This window comes from Canis lupus, chromosome 25 (assembly GCF_003254725.2).
Source record: "Canis lupus dingo isolate Sandy chromosome 25, ASM325472v2, whole genome shotgun sequence".
Lineage (NCBI taxonomy): Eukaryota > Metazoa > Chordata > Mammalia > Carnivora > Canidae > Canis > Canis lupus.
In genome coordinates, this window is record NC_064267.1 from 35,675,015 (window position 1) to 35,692,105 (window position 17,091).

General features: G+C 43.6%; 1 pseudogene; it reads right to left on the minus strand.

Moving 5' to 3' along the window:
• Positions 1-371: 371 nt before the first annotated feature.
• LOC112670052 (putative elongation factor 1-alpha-like 3) lies at positions 372-12,158 on the minus strand (annotated as a pseudogene).
• Positions 12,159-17,091: the final 4,933 nt, after the last annotated feature.

The window sequence follows — 17,091 nt, forward strand, 5'->3', positions numbered from 1 at the left end:
TGAACATATGAACCTTGAGGTCAGCCTCAAAGGCAGCTCAGGGGAGCTGGTAGGCAAAGATATTTGTGTGCAGAATCTTCGGGGTGGGGGGCCGGGCATGCTCTACTCTCTTTTTTTGTGTACCTGCCTCTTTCCTCCATGTGAACGCAAGCTCCTTGGGGCAGGGAACTCCCACTTACTTCACTATTTCTCTCTGTTCTCTACTTCTAAGCATATGGGAGGTGCATAATAAATGTTTGTTTAATGGGCATGAGTATGAAGGGACTCAGGGAAGAGGCTGAGAAGGGATGGAAAAATGGTCTATGAAGACCCTACCTCTCTGGCTGCAGTCTCTGAGGGGTGGGGGCTCACCAGCACATGGTTCTCCTCCTTCATCTCCAGTTCACAGAACCTGTTTCCTGGCCAAATGCATTGCAATAGAATTTCTGTCCCAATTTCCTTGCACTCTGACAGACTTCTAAGAACAGTATATGGTCCATCTTGCACTTTGATACCCGAGGGTCCCGTGAAAGGTCAGGTGCTCCTGACCAAACAGAACATGGACTTACAATTGGAGAAGGACAATCATCATATGGTTTCATTCATATGTGGAATATATGAAATAGTGAAAGGGACCATAAAGGAAAGGAGGGAAACTGAGAGGGGAAAAATTAGAGAAGAGGACAAACCATGAGAGACTCTGGAAACAAGCAAAGGGTTGTGGAAGGGAGGAAGGTGGGGCGATGGGGTGACTGGGTGACAGGCACTAAGGAGGGCACTCGATGGCACGAGCACTGGGTGTTATACTATATGTTGGCAAATTGAATTAAAAAAAAAAAAGAACACAGACATAATCTCATTACTATTTCTTGCTGCCGCGAACCGTCACTGAGTTCTTACCCAGGACCCCTCTGCAACTGGGGATTGGTGGTCACAGGCCTGATCTCAGGGACCTGGTCCTATCAATTGCGGTCTTAGTTACCTGTGTAGTCACAGTGCTGAAGGACTCAGGTCACAGGTTTGGGGAGCAGAAGCAGGGCATGATATGGATAAGTTTGGTTTGGGGTGGGTGGGGGAACGAGGATTGGAAGAATGATGAGGGTGGTAGGCTGATTCTTCTTAGTAATGCCTGTAGGGTCGGACATGTCCAGCCTCTGTTATGTTGTCTGAGTGATTTTCTAAAATGTGTATCTGACCACCTCCGGATTTTGCTTCAGCAGCCATTCTAGTGTTTCCCCCTCTCATCTGCATACATCCCAAGTATATATTAGCATGGCCTGACCCATCCTATTCACTTAGTCCCTCTGGAACCCCAGGCCTCACACCACACATACAGCAATTTATCCTGCTTGGAACTCCTGGATCATCTCCTGTGATTGAATTCCTCACACCTTGTGCATTCTTAACTACCTCCTTTTTCCCTTGGCTGATTATTTCTCATCACTTAGAGCTAATTTCATGAGTCACCTGCTTCAGATAGCCTTCCTTGCTCCCCCAGGCAGGATTAGAGACAGCAATCTGCCGGGGATCTTGCTAAGACCCTACTTCTGATTCAGTGTGTCTGGAATGGGGCCAAAGATAATGCATTTTCTCACAAATTCCCACGTGATGCTGATACTGGACTGCACTTCAAATAGCAAAGCAAAGAAAACAAAACAAAAACAAAAACAAATAGCAAAGCAATCTTAGGTTAGTTACTGGTCTGGTTCAATTTCAAACATCTAGCACAGGGCCCTTTAACCTTTTGGGTGTCAAGGACTCCTTCAAGGATCAGATAAATATATTGGACACTCCTCCGCAAAATGCACATACACAAATAGTTTTGCATATATTTTCAGACATTATATCGCCTCCATGCACATTAGGTTGGCGGCCCCTCCCCCAAGGCTATTCCGTAATGCAGTGGTTAAATACACAGTCCTCGTGTGCAGAAACCAGCTTTGCCACGGAGCTGGCTGCCCTTTCCAAGCCTTGGTTTTCTCATTAGGAAATTTGTTTAAACTTTTAGAAAAAGATGATACTAATAGCAACTTTCTCATAGGGTTATTGTGAGGATTAAAAATGAGAATGCAAGAAAAGTGCTTAGCATGGGGTCTGATAAGCTCTTGATAAATATTCTTCTTATTATTATCATTAATAATTGATGTGTACGGAGAAGAGCTGTAGTTGGAGGAGCTATGCACCACAAAGAGGGCATTCCTCTCTCCCTGGCACCCCTCAGAGGAAGCTAGGGATAGAGTTGGGTTGCCCCTATTCTTCAGTGAGGACCTCCAGGCTCCAGGAGCTTGCATCCTTGTCCAGAGTCACTCAGCTCCTAAGGGAGTGGAGTTTTGCAGCTGGGCCACTCTACTCCAAAGCTGGTATTTTTTCCCCCTCTATTTCCTTGGATGAAAATAAGCAAACGAATGGAGGCATGAGGAGGTCTTTTTTTTTTTTCCCTCATAAAAATATTTAAATTATTTCACCACATTTAAGAAAGTGATATTAACTTTAATTTTCATCATTTTCGGCAATGTAACAAAGCTACCTGTGAACTTTTCTTAACATGTTAGTCGCTTGGGTGGCTAATTATTAGCCATTAATTTTGGTGAAGCTTTCTGCAAAGTGACGGCTCCAAAGAGCCATTTACCTGTTTATTCACACTTTCCACCGAAGACCTATTTTTCTTTACAACAAATCCAATATTAAATATGCAGCCCGCTTTATTTATTTATTTTTACTTGGAAACTCTGACCTGTGAAAGCCCCTTTCTTTTCATCCTAGTTTCAAAACAATTCATTCATGCGTTTTAGAAGTTATGCAAATGAGCTTCCTTGATTTTAGAGGATTTCTTTGGAATTGATTTTGGGATTCTGTATTAATTACCACTACCCAGGCATAGGGGCTGTCACAGAATGGATATATTTAGCAAGAATGACAAGGCTGATAATTATGCACAAGGAGCCTTAGAAAAGGGACTGTTTACTTTAATGTTTAATTTCAGCAGACTTCTTTAGTTTGTTAAACTTAATCAAAAGCAATCAAAATACACTAGTGTGAATTACAGCAAATTAATTTCAAACCAGCGGAAAACATTAGTCTTTCAAATATGAATGTTGAACTGGAACTTCTAAGTGAGCCACTCAAAACAAGGAAGGGGTGAGCTTTTGAGTGTGGAACTTTGGTGGAGAGCTTGAGTTAGGGTCTCACTGAGGAGTGGTCGGGATTCTGTAAGAAACTGTCCTTTCTAGAAAGACTGAGGCCCAGGGATGACCTTCATTTTGGGGTTTAAGGCAAACTCCGTCGATGAGTTGGGAAACTCACTTAAATCCAGCTTCTCAAGGCATCTGTTCAAAAACCTAATTCTTGCTTTGCTACTGTTAGTAGAAAAAAAAAAAAACCCTTTATCATCTTTATTATTTATCCTATGTCAGGTTCACTATGTCTCCTTATTTCCCTTGAAACGGACAATGGCCCCATAAAGGTGGTGTCCCCAGTGAGCATATGAAGACCCTGTTCCAGGACTCCCTGAACTAGGCCTCTCCAGATTACTACTGTAGGGACATTTTGTTTAGTTTCGGCAGACTTCTTTGGTTTGACAACTTAGTCAACAGCAATCAAAACATGCTTATGGACATACAGAAAATTAATTTCAAGCCAATGCAAAAGATTATATTTCCCTACCATGAAGAATCAAATGAGGAAATGGATGTGAAAATATTTTATAAAATGTTGACCGCTATGCAAATGAACAATATTAGCAGTGAGAGAGCAAGTTTAGCAGAGTATGCAGACGCCAGTCCTACAAATGAAGACACTCAACTCCTCGAGTTCATGACTCATCATGGGAGGCTCGGTTTTATTTGATGAGATTTATAATTCAGTGGGGCCCACTGAGTCATTCAAACATTGATTCACTGAACACATTTTCTGAGTTTATTTACTAAAATACAAGGAGAGGATGCAGAGCTTGATAAGATGTCACCCTGACCTCTGGGAGCCCACTATGTTGTGACAGAGATAAACACATAAATTGTTCATGATAATCCAAGGACCCATGAATAGGACAAAATGATAACCCTTGTTTGGCACTATTTTAAGGATGGAAACATTGTTTCATTTACAATGTGTCCCCAGGACCTGGCATACAGATTGGCTACAGAAAGTATTTGATAAATTTGGTTGAATGAATGAATTTTTAAGAAATATTTTATTTATTTATTTGAGAGAAAGAGCACATGCAGCAGGGAGTGGAGTGGCAGAGGAAGAGGGAGAAGCAGACTCCCAGCTGAACAGGGAACTTGGAATGGGGCTCGATCCCAGAACTCTGAGATCATGACCTAAGCTGAAGGTAGATAATTAACTGACTGAGCCACCCAGATCCCCCTAAATGAATGAATTTTAAACAGGTCCCAGCTATCAGGGTGGGCATCCATAGTGGATGATAGTCAATAGAACTTTGTAAAGATTTCCCTAGTATATACGGTTGAAGAGGTTATAAACGACACCCTAGGATGAAGGAGCAGTGTGAGGTGCTGGGGTGCCATGTCTTGTAGGTACAGCATTAGATGGGCGTGGAAGGTTGAATGTGAACATTTGGGGCTGGGCTTTAGGTCCCAGTCTACAGAGGGTGATGTTTACTATGCAGGTTTTGGAGGAGGGGAATGCCCTATACACTCATGCTCTTGACCAGACTGGGTTTGAATCTTGGTTTCACTTTTTGCTAGCTTTATTTGGACAGGTTATCTAAGCTCTCTCCACCTCAAATGTGAACTGGGGATGATAATTGTCTTGTTTTGTGGGATTGTTGTGAGGATTACATGAATTTTTAGGTATAAAGCACTTAGACGATGCTATACGCAGAGCTAGCCCTGACTCAGTGCTGGCTGTTATTATTAATTGGTGTTTGGTGGCTCTGGTGGGAATCTTAGCTTTGCTGCTTGTCAGTTATGTGATCTTGCCATAGTGGCTGAACTCTCCAATCCTCATTTTCCTCTTTGTAAATGGGGCAGTAGAAATGCACCTGCTGAGGATGCAGGTGAGATAATGTGTGCTTTTTTGCATAGTACCTACCTGAGAGCATGTTAGAGCAGACTGTGGTCTGCATCAGAAAGACTCCCCATGATGAGAGGAAGGTTGGATGAGACATGAGCAGTGGGACCTGCTTGAAGGCTGCTACAGCTGCCAATGTGAGACAAAGTGAGCTAAATTTCCATGAAGCCAGAACTGAAGTGTGCCTAGGGCCATGGCGAGGAAAGGGGAGGATGGATTTGAGAGACTTGCCTGTTGGACCTGCAGGCTCACAGGAGGGAAGAGGAGAAGAGGACAGTGAGGTTTCTCACCTGGCTCTTGGCAGTATGTATGCACATGGACTGAGATGAAGCGCCAGGAGGAGAAGGTTTGGGGATGAATGGAGATGATGAGCTTATTTGAAGAAGACGTGTGGTTGAGAGGGGCTTCAGAACAGAGGATGTGTAGGCTAATCACATTTTGACAGAGTCTGCATTTTTAGAGAGATGAACTTACCCATGCTACTCTTTTAAAAAATCATGGTCAACATCACTAGTGATTAGGGAAATGCAAATCAAAACCACAATGAGCTATCACCTCACATCTGTCAGAATGGCTCGTATCAAAAACACAAGAAACAAGAACATTGGCAAGGATGTGGAAAAAAAGTAACCGTTGTGCACTGTTGGTGGGAATGCAAACTGATGTAGCCACTGTGGAAAACAGTATGGAGGTTCCTCAAAAAATTAAAAATAGAACTACCATATGCTCCAGTAATTCCACTATTGGGTACTTACCCAAAGAAAATGAAAACACTAATTTGAAAAGATATATTCTTATTGCAGCAAGAGCCAAGATATGGAAGCAGCCCAAGTGTCCATGGATAAATTAATGGATAAAGAAGACATGATACACACACACACACACACACACACACACACACACACACACACAGGAATATTACGCGACCATAAAAAGAATGAAATCTTGCCCTTTGCAACAACATGGATGGATCTAGAGTATAATGCTAAGTGAAATAAGTCAGTCAGGGAAAGAAAAATACTACATGATTTCATTCATATGTGGAATTTAAGAAACAAAACGAGAGGCTCTGGGTGACTCATGCTTAACTGACTGCACTAGATCTGGAGCCTGTTTAAGATTCTCTTCCTCTCTCTCTCTCTCTCTGCCACTCCCTCGCGCTCCTTCTCTCTCTCTAAAAAAAGAAACAAACAAACAAATGAACAAAGAAAAAAGGAGACAAACAAAAAAGCCAGACTCATAAGTATAGAGAATAAACTGGTATTTGCCAGAGGGGAGGTTGGTAGGGGGTTGGGTGAAGGAGATTAAGAGTACACTTGTCATGATGAGAACTGAGTAACGTAGAGAACTATTGAATCCCAGTATTGTACACCTGAAACTAGTATAACACTGTATGTTATACTGGAACTAAAAAAATTATGGCAAAATATACATCACATAAAATTTACTAACCATTTTTAAGCAGACAGTTCAGGCCATTAAGTACAGTCACGTTGTGCAGCCATTACCACCATCCCTCTCCAGAACTTTCCATCCTCCCAAACTGAAGCTCTGTATTCATTAAACACTAATTCCCCATTCCCCTACTGCCCAGCCTGGCAATCACCCTTCTACTTTCTGTCTCTATGAATTTGACAATGTAAATGAAATTGTGGAATATTTGTCATTTTGTGACTGGCTTATTTCACTTAGCATCTGTTTTCAAGGATCATCCATATTGTAGCATGTGTTCAAATCTCCTCCCTTCTAAAGGTTGAATAATATTCTGTTGTATACACAAACCATATTGTTTATCCACTCATCAAAGTCAGTAGACTTTGGGTTGCTTCCATCTCTTGGTTATTGTAAATACTGCTGCTATGAACATGGGTGTACAAATATCTGTCCATGCCCTTGCCTTCAGTTCTTTTGTGTATATATGCAGAAGTGGAATTGCTGGATCACTTTATAGGTTAATGTTTTATTTTTCTAGAAACCACCATATGGTTTTTCATAGTGGTGATATCATTTTGCATTCCCATCAGCAATGTACAAGTGTTCTGATTTCTCCACAACCTCACCAACACATTACTTGTTACACTTTGTTTTGTTTTTGTCACTAAACTTTTGTTTTAATGGGCCTCAAAATTCTGTGACAGATTTTTGGTCAAGTTGTTTCCATTAAAAAACTAAGAACTTAAATTTGCCGTACACACAACACACATACACACACACACACACACACACACACAGAGTCCACAAAACATTCTCTTTTTCTTCTAAAAGTTTTATGATGCATTGTTATCATTAACCAATCTTTTACTATTAAATTTAAATGGCCAAATGGCATAAACAGCTCTGACTCTGCTCTTCCACCACTGATAGACTGGGGTGGCAGGTATTGGGGAGAATTTTCATTACCTTGCTGAGCTTTCTGGGCAGGCTTGATGACCCTGCCAGCTCCAGCCACCTTCTTATCCATTGCTTTGATGACACCCACAGCAACCATTTGTCTCATGTCATGAACAGCAAAACAGCCCAGAGGAGGATAGTCAGAGAAGCTCTCAACATACATGGGCTCACTAGGAACCATATCAATGATGGCAACATCACCAGATTTCAAGGACTTGTGACCATCTTCCAGCTTCTTCTCAGAACAATGCTCAATCTCCTTCTACTCAGCAAACTTGCGAGCAATGTGAGCTGCGTGACCATACAGCACAGGTGCATATCCAGCACTGATTTGGCCAAGATGGTTCAGGATAATCAACGGAGTTGGAAGGTAGCTTCTTTCATTGGTGGGGCATTTTTGCTGTCACCAGCCCTGGTGCCATGACAAACATCTTTGACAGATGCATTGTTGACCTTGAACTCACATTGTCCCCAGGAAGAGCTTCACTCAAAGCTTCCTGGTGCATTTCAACTAAGTTTACTTCAGTTGTAACACTGACTGAAGCAAAGGTCACCACGATGCCAGGTTTGAGAACAGTAGGCTCCACCTGGGCCCCAGGGACAGTACCAATTCCACCAGTTTTGTGGGGATCCTGGAGGGGCAGCCAAAGGCTTGTCAGTTGGATGAGTTGGTGGCAAGATGTAATCCAGAGCTACGAGCAGTGTGGTTCCACAGGCATTACCACCTTTATGGGTGATTTTCCATCCCGTGAACCAAGGCCTATTAGCACTTGACTCCAGTATGTTGTCACCATTCCAACCAGAAATTGGCACAAATGCTACTGTGTTGGGGTTGTAGCCAACTTTCTTAGTGTAGGTTCTGACTTCCTTAACAATTTCTTTGTATTTCTTCTGGCTATAAGGTGGCTTAATGGAATCTATTTTGTGAACACCAAGTATTTCACACCAAATGTGTAAACCAGAAGGGCATGCTCATGGGTCTCCCCTACCTGCTTCAAATTCACCAACAGCAGCAGCAATAATCAGGACAGAACACCGAGAGTGAGATGTGCCTGTAATCATGGTTTTGACAAAGTCTCCATGTCCTGGGGCATCAGCAATGGCCACATAATACCTGCTGGTCTTGAATCTCTATAGGGCAACATCAATGGTGACACCATATTCATGTTCAGCTTTCAAGACCCAGACATACTTGAAGGAGACTTTCCCATGTCAGTAGACTCCTTCTCAAAATTTTCAGTGGTTTTTTTGTCAGTCCCACTACATTTATAGATCAGATGGCCAACAGAGATAGACTTGCCTGAATCTACATGTCCAGTGATCGTGATATTGATAGGAGACTGTTTCTTTCCCATTTTGGTTTAGGTTTAGCAGTGGTTTTCATGACACCTGTGTTCTGGTGACCAACTCATGTAAAAAAGCTGTTTTGTTTCGTTTTTAATAATAACCATCCTAAGGGGTGTGAAATGATGTCCCATTGTGGTTTTGATTTACATTTCTCTAATGATTAGTGATGTTGAGAATTCTTCCATGTACTTATTGGCTACTTGTGTTTCTTCTTTGGAGAAATGTGTATTCCAGTTCTTTGCCCGGTTTTTGAATTGGGTTGTTTGTTTTTTGTTGTTGAGTTATGGGAGTTCTTTATATATTCTGTACATTGATCCCTTATCTGGTAAATACTTTACAAATTTTATCTCTCATTTTTGTGAGGTGCTCTTTTACACTTTTGATAGTGTTCTTTGATGCATGAAAGTTTTTAATTTTGGGGAGCCTGGGTGGCTCAGTGGTTGAGCATCTGCCTTTGGCTCAGGTCATGATCCCTGGGTCCTGGGGATCCCCTCAGGAAGCCTGCTTCTCCCTCTGCCTGTGTCTCTGCCTCTCTCTGTGTCTCTCATGAATAAATACAATCTTTTTTTAAAAAAAGAAAGTTTTTAATTTTGATGAAAGCTAAGCTATCTTGTTGCCATTTTTTTGTATGTCATATCTAACCACATTACTTCTTTATCTTGTAAGAAAGAGTCATTGTTATGCTAAGCTTCCTGGATAATGTTGTAACTGTATGTCTGAGCAAATCTACTTTATTATTCTCTTGGGTTAATTAGATATATGGATGTACAATGGCAAGCTTCAGATCCTTGTAGCTTCCCTTCTGAATTTTCTTATATGTATCAATGGTCCCATCAATCTTCTAGTTCCCAGCCCTGAAAATTGTCATTCTTGATTTCTTGTCTCTTTATTTTCATGGACAGCTATAGAAATGGGGGAATTGTTTCCCTTATTTTACTGGACAGTCTGACTACATTTTCCAGCCTCCCAGCAGTTACAGGAATGAGCTCTGGCCTACAACACATGGGCAGAAGAGATGTTTACTACCTTCTGGGCTGGCAGTAAAAGCTTCTATAAATCCCTCCATGCTGTCTATCTTCCCTCATCTTCCTGCCATGTGTGGAATGGAGACACATCTGGTGGAGGACAATGTGAACTCTCTTAGAACCAAAAGGCAGAAGGGGCCTGGGTCCCTGAATGACTGCATGGATTAGGTCCCTCCATTCACCACATTGTACTGTGATGTGAGTGAGAAATAAACCTTTAATGTTAAGCCATTTAGATTTTGTGGGTTTTGTTACAGGAGCTGACCTGTGCAGACTGATCCCCCAATAATTCCAAAGTCCTGTCAAGGCTATCTTCAACATGTGTCTCCCTGTCCTCTCCTTCCCATGCCTATTTAGATTATCATAATCTTATCGCTGCTTCCTTCACTCCTAAACCACTAGGAAGATTTATTAACTAGATTACCTGGTTCTACTCATTCCTCCTCTAGGTCACCATTCATGCATACAGGAAAGAAATATTTCTAAGAGGATAAATGTTTATATGCTTATGTTTACAAATCTGTGTTATCTGGGGCCTTTCCCCATAGGATGTCTTCTTTCCTCTTCTATCCTCCTCCATAGAACACACATCATCTTACACGCATTCATGCTTTTTCTTTTTTAAATCTTGGCTCCATCTATTCCTCCTCCTATCTTTTTGCCTAAGGCTTAGCAATCCTTCAATTTCAAGTGTTTTCCCTCCTCCAGGGAGCCTTCTGTGAATTCTTATCTTACTCTCTGTCTCATACATTTGGCACTAGACATATGTTACTCTTTATACATACAGTTCCATGCTTAATGAATGTCTTCAGGCAGACCAGAGATTCTTTACTTTGGGCTCATCAGTGGGATATGTGAATCCCATGAAATTATGTTCTAAATTCTGTGTATGTGCATGTGTATATTTTGTTGCTTTGAAGCAGGACTGAACTTACCGGCTTCATATATCCCTTGCAGTGTTGCAAGTCCATGAGACTGGGATTCCCGTTGTCCCTAGAAAACAATTCATGAGAGCAGAAATAGATATGATAACCTCAGAGGTGAAGAGAGCTTGGGTGGAGGCAAAGTCAGCTCACAGAGGAAACCCTTTGTCTCTTCTTGCTTTAACAGGGACCACTGCCTGCCAACCTTTCAGGGAGAGGGGTCAGGAACTCCTGCCATGCAGTTCACTGTCCCTCACACAGCTTCATATTGGCCTCATTCCTCTTGGTTCACATAAGGCAGGTGGTTTGTGGAGTTGACCAGAATGGACCAGAGACTCTCCAGCTTACTTTACAACTTACCCATGTCAGAGCTGCCTGGGGCAGGAGGGCTGGTTCTTGCCAAACAATGCTGAGGCACGAGAAGAGCTCCCCTGTCCTGGTCATTCTCCTGAGATAATTCCACAGTAGCCAGCAGCCCATCTTTCCATTGTTCATCTCCAAACTCATATGGAGTCTCTCTAAGATCCTATGATCTAGACCTGGTGGCCTTTGGTGCTTGCCCTTCCTGAGGGAGCCCTGGCACAGCCCCATTGGACCTGCCTCCTCTGCAACTCTTACTGTTTGCTCGACACCCAATCCTGGCAGCCAGCAGAGTGCCTTGCTAGCTTTTTTCCTCTGCAGCTCTTTGAATGTTTAATAAATTCTTAATTAAAAGCTGGGAACCTCATCTATTTCTGTCAATTGCTTCTCTGTCATGAAGAAGAGAGGCCTACAGGAGGTAAATGTCAACCCTGTACCCTGCCCTCCTGTCACACACACAACTACACACCTGCGTGTGTGTACACACTCACACACACACACATACACAGAGCAATAGGACTTGGTGTTCTATTTACATAATTCTATTGACATTTTGAGGATAAAATTATGTATGCTACTTTAATTTGCTGTTAAATTAAATTATGAATGTTTGGAACGTAGTAATTTCTTTTGTTCTATGAACAGATTGTTTTATATATCTGCCTATATTACCAAGTTATTAATTTAATGATTTCATAATAGCAGCTCATTCCTCTGGGTAATATAAAGGCTGAAGTGCATGCTCCATACAGCACAGGCAGACGCTGCTTGCCCTACGTGAATTGAAGGTTTTAGGAATAAAGATATTAGTTTTGGCAGGATGTTTAAGTGTGCATAGGAAAACTGGAGGGATGTGTCAGGTCAGCTCCAGCTTCCCAATCTCATTTTAAAAAGGCAGGACATGGTCCATTGCCCATGAGACCAAATGAAAAATAATTTTCTTAAATAAAGTCAAGCACCTGGCTGATGGTTGGCAAGTTTGAGAGCTGCTGCCTGCCCATTCACACTCGCAGCTCTGGACACCGTGCAGCTTTAGCTGGGACATTTCCTCTTGCAGATCTGTTGGTATTACCCTGTCAGCTTCCTGGCAATGTGCTGCCATGGTGACATGGCATTGGCTTCATCATCCCAGTCTTAGCTGGCAACTTACCTCTTATGAGAAAAGGGCAAAGGGCCAGATGCAGTGCAGCAAGGGGAATGAACATGGATATGGATTCAGAGGAGACTTCCTCTGGGACTTGTGGCTTGGGCATTCTGAGCCTCAATTCCCTAATCAATGAAATGGGGGCACTGAGATCACCCACTCAACCAATTCTGTAGGAGTTGTGTGGTTCAAACAACAAATGAAATGAGGATGAGAAAATGCTTTGTAATCAGTAACAGACAGGGCTCTTTGGGGGTTGCAGTTGTGCGGGATGTGGGCAGGTACTACTAATTACCACACTTTATGATAGAGCAATAATCTTCATATTCCCCCTATAGCCTCAGGAGACTCTGCTTTCTGGGCCTCACTCAGTTCCTTCTGTTCATAGCTTAAACTAGGTGATTTCCAAGGTCCTCTCACTCCTGGTAGTTTGGGACTCTTATTTTTCAGGAGAAACCACTAAAATGCTTCATTTTTTAGTTGGGAAGCCAATGATGAAGGTAGAGCCTTACAAGCAGTTACAGCACATCTGGTGGTTCAATAAACATTGAGCACCTCTAACTTAACGAGTAGTGATTTAGAGATGCAGATACACTGGTTCCCAGCACAGGCACCAAGATGATGGTCTAATGGGATTCAGATGCCTGAACAGGTGTTCATGTTATCCTGTGGCGATGGGGGCATGCCACGTGGGGGCCAGGAGGCCTAGGCTAAGACCTCAAGATTGACCATGGGTCAACCATATTAGGAAGGGGAAAGGGATGGGAATGGCAGATTCATTTCAGGAAGAAGTAATAACACATGAGTGCTGGAAATAGAGGACAACACAGCATGGCTGGGCCATCAAGCCTGGGGTTGTGGGAAGAGGAGTGAGTTACCAGGCTGGAAGGATCAGCAGGGGCCATAACTGGCAGACGTTGAGAGCCTCATTAAGCAAAGGACCATTGGGGAACCACTGAAGAAGGAAAGCATATTGATAATGCTTTAGAAGGACATCATGGCTGCCGTGGGGAGAACAGTTTGGAAGAGGGTCGGATGGAGGAGGGGAGTCCAGTTAGAAGACTATTGCAGTAATCAAGGTGGCAGACAATGAGGGTCTGACTTAGGTAGTACAGGGCAATGGGGGGAGGCACATAGATCCAGGAGATGCTCAGAAGGTAGAAAGGGTAAAGTCTCCACCAGACTGATGTTAGATGAGGACAAAGTAGAGGAGAGGTGGCCTTTTGTCCTATAGCTTTGTCTCTCTCTGCCTCTTCTATCATTTCTCAAAAGGAACTCTAACACCAACCCCTCATTCCATGGCCAGCACACACTGGCACACATGTAAACCTGTTTACTTGGTTGTACACAGAGACACACACACATCTCTGGCTGCTCTGTGTGCTCAGTAGGGTGGGTAAAAAGTCCTTCTCTGCAGAGCTGACAGATGGCCAAGTCAAAAATAGGGTCACTGCTTACACTTTCTTCACTTGCTTTTTTTGTCTCTGCACATCACTTCTATGAAATATTCCTGATTTCCTTAAGCAAAAAAGTGAATTCCTTTGTTCTGTGTTGTGCCTACATCCTTTGTTATTGTTTCTGTTCCCATGTTAGTTTCATACACAATAGTGTGTCTTCATCATTTCTGGATCCCCAGTGTCTAGTACATGTCACTTTTGAATGACTGATGAGCCAATGGACCCCAAAGGCACTGGATCTGATCCGTCACAAAGGGAATTTTGGGGTATACTTCCAAACTTTTCTCAGCAAAAGCCTGGATCTCCTCCTGTCTTGAGATGTGAGACACTAAGGTATGAGAATTTGGTGCCAAGCATCCTACCCAATTATAGAAATGCCAAAGCCAGACTCCTATGGGGCCACAGAGAATTACAAAGTGGTTGCTTTGTAAATGTAAATTGATGTTGGCTCACTCATCAGTTGGAAGTGGGAAAGGTAGAGACAGAAGGGGAAAGAGAAGGAGGGTTGGCTGGGCTTAGATGGGAGAGGGTAGGAACCAAAAAGAGGGAAGGGATGCCTTGTGCTTAGGCACAAGGTAGAGAAACGGTGAAAAATAAAAAGGGCAAGGAAGGTGACAAGGATGGCATGAAAGAATTAAGGGTGAACCAGGAGCCAGAGCTGGGATGGAAGATGAGCAGTTGAAGGTGATTTTCCCAAGCACATAAAGGAAGAAATCAGTATAGGATTTGTCAACTAGAATTCAGGAGGATGGAGGGTAGCTCTTTTGGGACATCAGGGGAGACAGAAAACTAGGGAGAGTTTGGACTGGAGTATCCATAAGGACAAGATTTATAATGGCTGTGTAACTATGCCTGAGGCTGCCGCTTCACAGGTGATCAATAAAAGTTGAATGAATTCTGGGTGGGATCTTTGGGAACAAGGCAGAGTGGAGGGAAGAAGGATGGCAGCAGGTAGGAGAAGTGTGCAGACTCCTATGTCTAAGATCTCAGGACTGGCTTATAGGCAAAAGCAAGGTAGAGGCAGATGCATGGTCCTGGGTTGCATTTCAAGACATTTCCATCTAGATTCCAAGAATTCTCTGTTAGTGCTAAATTATTGCTTCTACATTAGACATCGAGGACTGAGAAAATGATGATTCAGAGGCCTTTAGAGGAAGGGCAATAGGCAGGAATTGCGGTCAAGGCTGTGGGTCAGGGTCTCCTAACAAAGGGGCTAGAAGTGGAGTGGTCTTCAGGGAAGTGCAGGGAGCCTTGATTTTTACTGCATAACATAGCGTATCTTTTGAGCCTCACAAAAAGACCACCTTTGGGTGGTCCCTGGGTGGCTCAGCGGTTTAGTGCCTGCCCTCCCCCAGGGCGTGATCCTGGAGTCCTGGGATCGGGTCCTGCATCTGGCTTCCTGCATGGAGCCTGCTTCCCCCTCTGCCTGTGTCTCTGCCTCTCTCTCTCTCTCTCTCTCTCTCATGAATAAATAAATAAAATCTTTTTTTTTTAAACCACCTTTGTGGGCGATAATGGAGGTGAAGGGGTAGGTTATGGGAGAATCCAGGGTGAAGAGCATCTGCCTTTCCACTGTCTCCAAAGAAAAAACCTGGAGACTTGTGGAGCTATTTGGAGTATCTCGAAGTCTGCAGCCCTGGGCTATTTAATGTTTCCAGCAATGAACTAGATGATGAGACAAAGAATGCTCATTAATTTCATAGATGACACCCAGCTGAGGCTGGAGGGGCACCTTGGAGGATTGGATTAGAATTCAAATGGACTCCAGTAGGTCTTAGAGATTGGTCAGAAACCAGCCAGATGAGATTCAGGAAGGACAAGGGCAAAGGAAGAGGCAGCCAAAGGAATGATGAGGAATGGCTTGCTACGTCCCAGCCCTGCCTAAAACCCGAAAACTTTCTTGGCCTCCCTTGCCTGATCCATCATGGCTGACATTTGCACGCAGCTTACAACGAAGTCACACAGTTCTCTCTTTTGAGTCTTGTGACAACTGTTTGAGAGAGGTATTGGTCTGAGTAAGTTCATGGGGGTTCAGAAATGTTAAAAAATCTGTCCAAGGCCACACAGCTGATAGGTGTCAAAGCCAGATGCAAACTGCGTCAGCACTTTGCAGCACTCATCTGACACTTACCTCAGAGTGCTTCACTGTGTCTTCTGATTCTTGACCTCATTCTGAACTGAGATCCCTTGATCCTTCCACTTGCCCTCAGGCCAGTCCCCATTCCCTCTCTGGCATCTTATTCTTTGGGTCGCCAGGATCCTGAGGTGCATCAGTTCAATCCAATTCTTGTCAGAGCCCCTGCTTATCAAGAACCTGGATTCATTCCCATTGGACTAGACTCGCCCTGATGACTTTCCCACTTTGGGTCAGTCCAGCTATGCTTACCTGGCTTGCTGAGAGCACTTGAAGGGAATTATATCATTGGGTGGGTGGAGCCACTACAGATCCCCTGGCCAGGCTGCTTGGGAACAGCCTTTATGTGTCTCTGGTCGGCCTACTCTCTTCAAGGTTCTCACCTCATTACTGGCCCATTTATTATTGTGATGATTCTCTTCAAGACAAGATGGGGGTCATTTGGCATAAACTCCCCCAGCTCCCTCTTCTCATTATCTTTTAACCCATCCAAATCTGCATCAAGCCTCACCTCTTGTCCTCTTGGCTCGGGGCAGGGAATGGCTTTCCTATTCAGTGATCCTGGTGTTCACAGCCCACCCTGTCCCACCTTCTCTGGCATGCACTCCCCAGGCCCCTGCTCTATGGGTTCCTTCCTCCTGGTTTTTAAATGTGCTCTAGCCAGGGCCACTCTCTGTAGAGGGGAAGGCGGGCAGGAGGAGCACAGGCACCTGCTACTGCAGTGCCAGTGAGTTTCTGGTTCTTGGGTTACATGAGCAACCAAGTGCCAAGTTCATGGGCACTTTACCTGTATCCTATCACAAGTAGCCACTATTATATAATTTAAATAATCAAATTTGATGAAAGTAGCTCTCCTTCCACCGTATTACAGCACCTTGCTCTTTCTTTCTTAGTGAAGTTCCTGGAAGATCACCTAGATACTTATCTCCAACTTCATTTCTTGTTTCCTCTTTAAACTACCATTCCACTGACAGGAGCCCCTCGTGACCACTGATAGGTCTCTGTGCAGCCCACACCTCACCTGCCATCCCTGTTGCATTGATCACTCAGCTACTCATCTTCTGAAACCCCTGAGACCAAAGCCATTACTCTGTCCTGCTTCTCTCTCCCTTGAGCTTGCTGCCCAGTATCTCCTAGTATCTTTGCTGCCTCCTCTTCTTCTGCTGAGTGTGCTCATGCCTGCAACCCCAGATTCCTGTCTGAGGGTCTTCCTGCCCTTTCTTACCACCCCTTCACCAGACCACGGTTCTCCCTTGGCTACACCTCCACCCACTCGCACCACACTTATCAGGCAGCCACG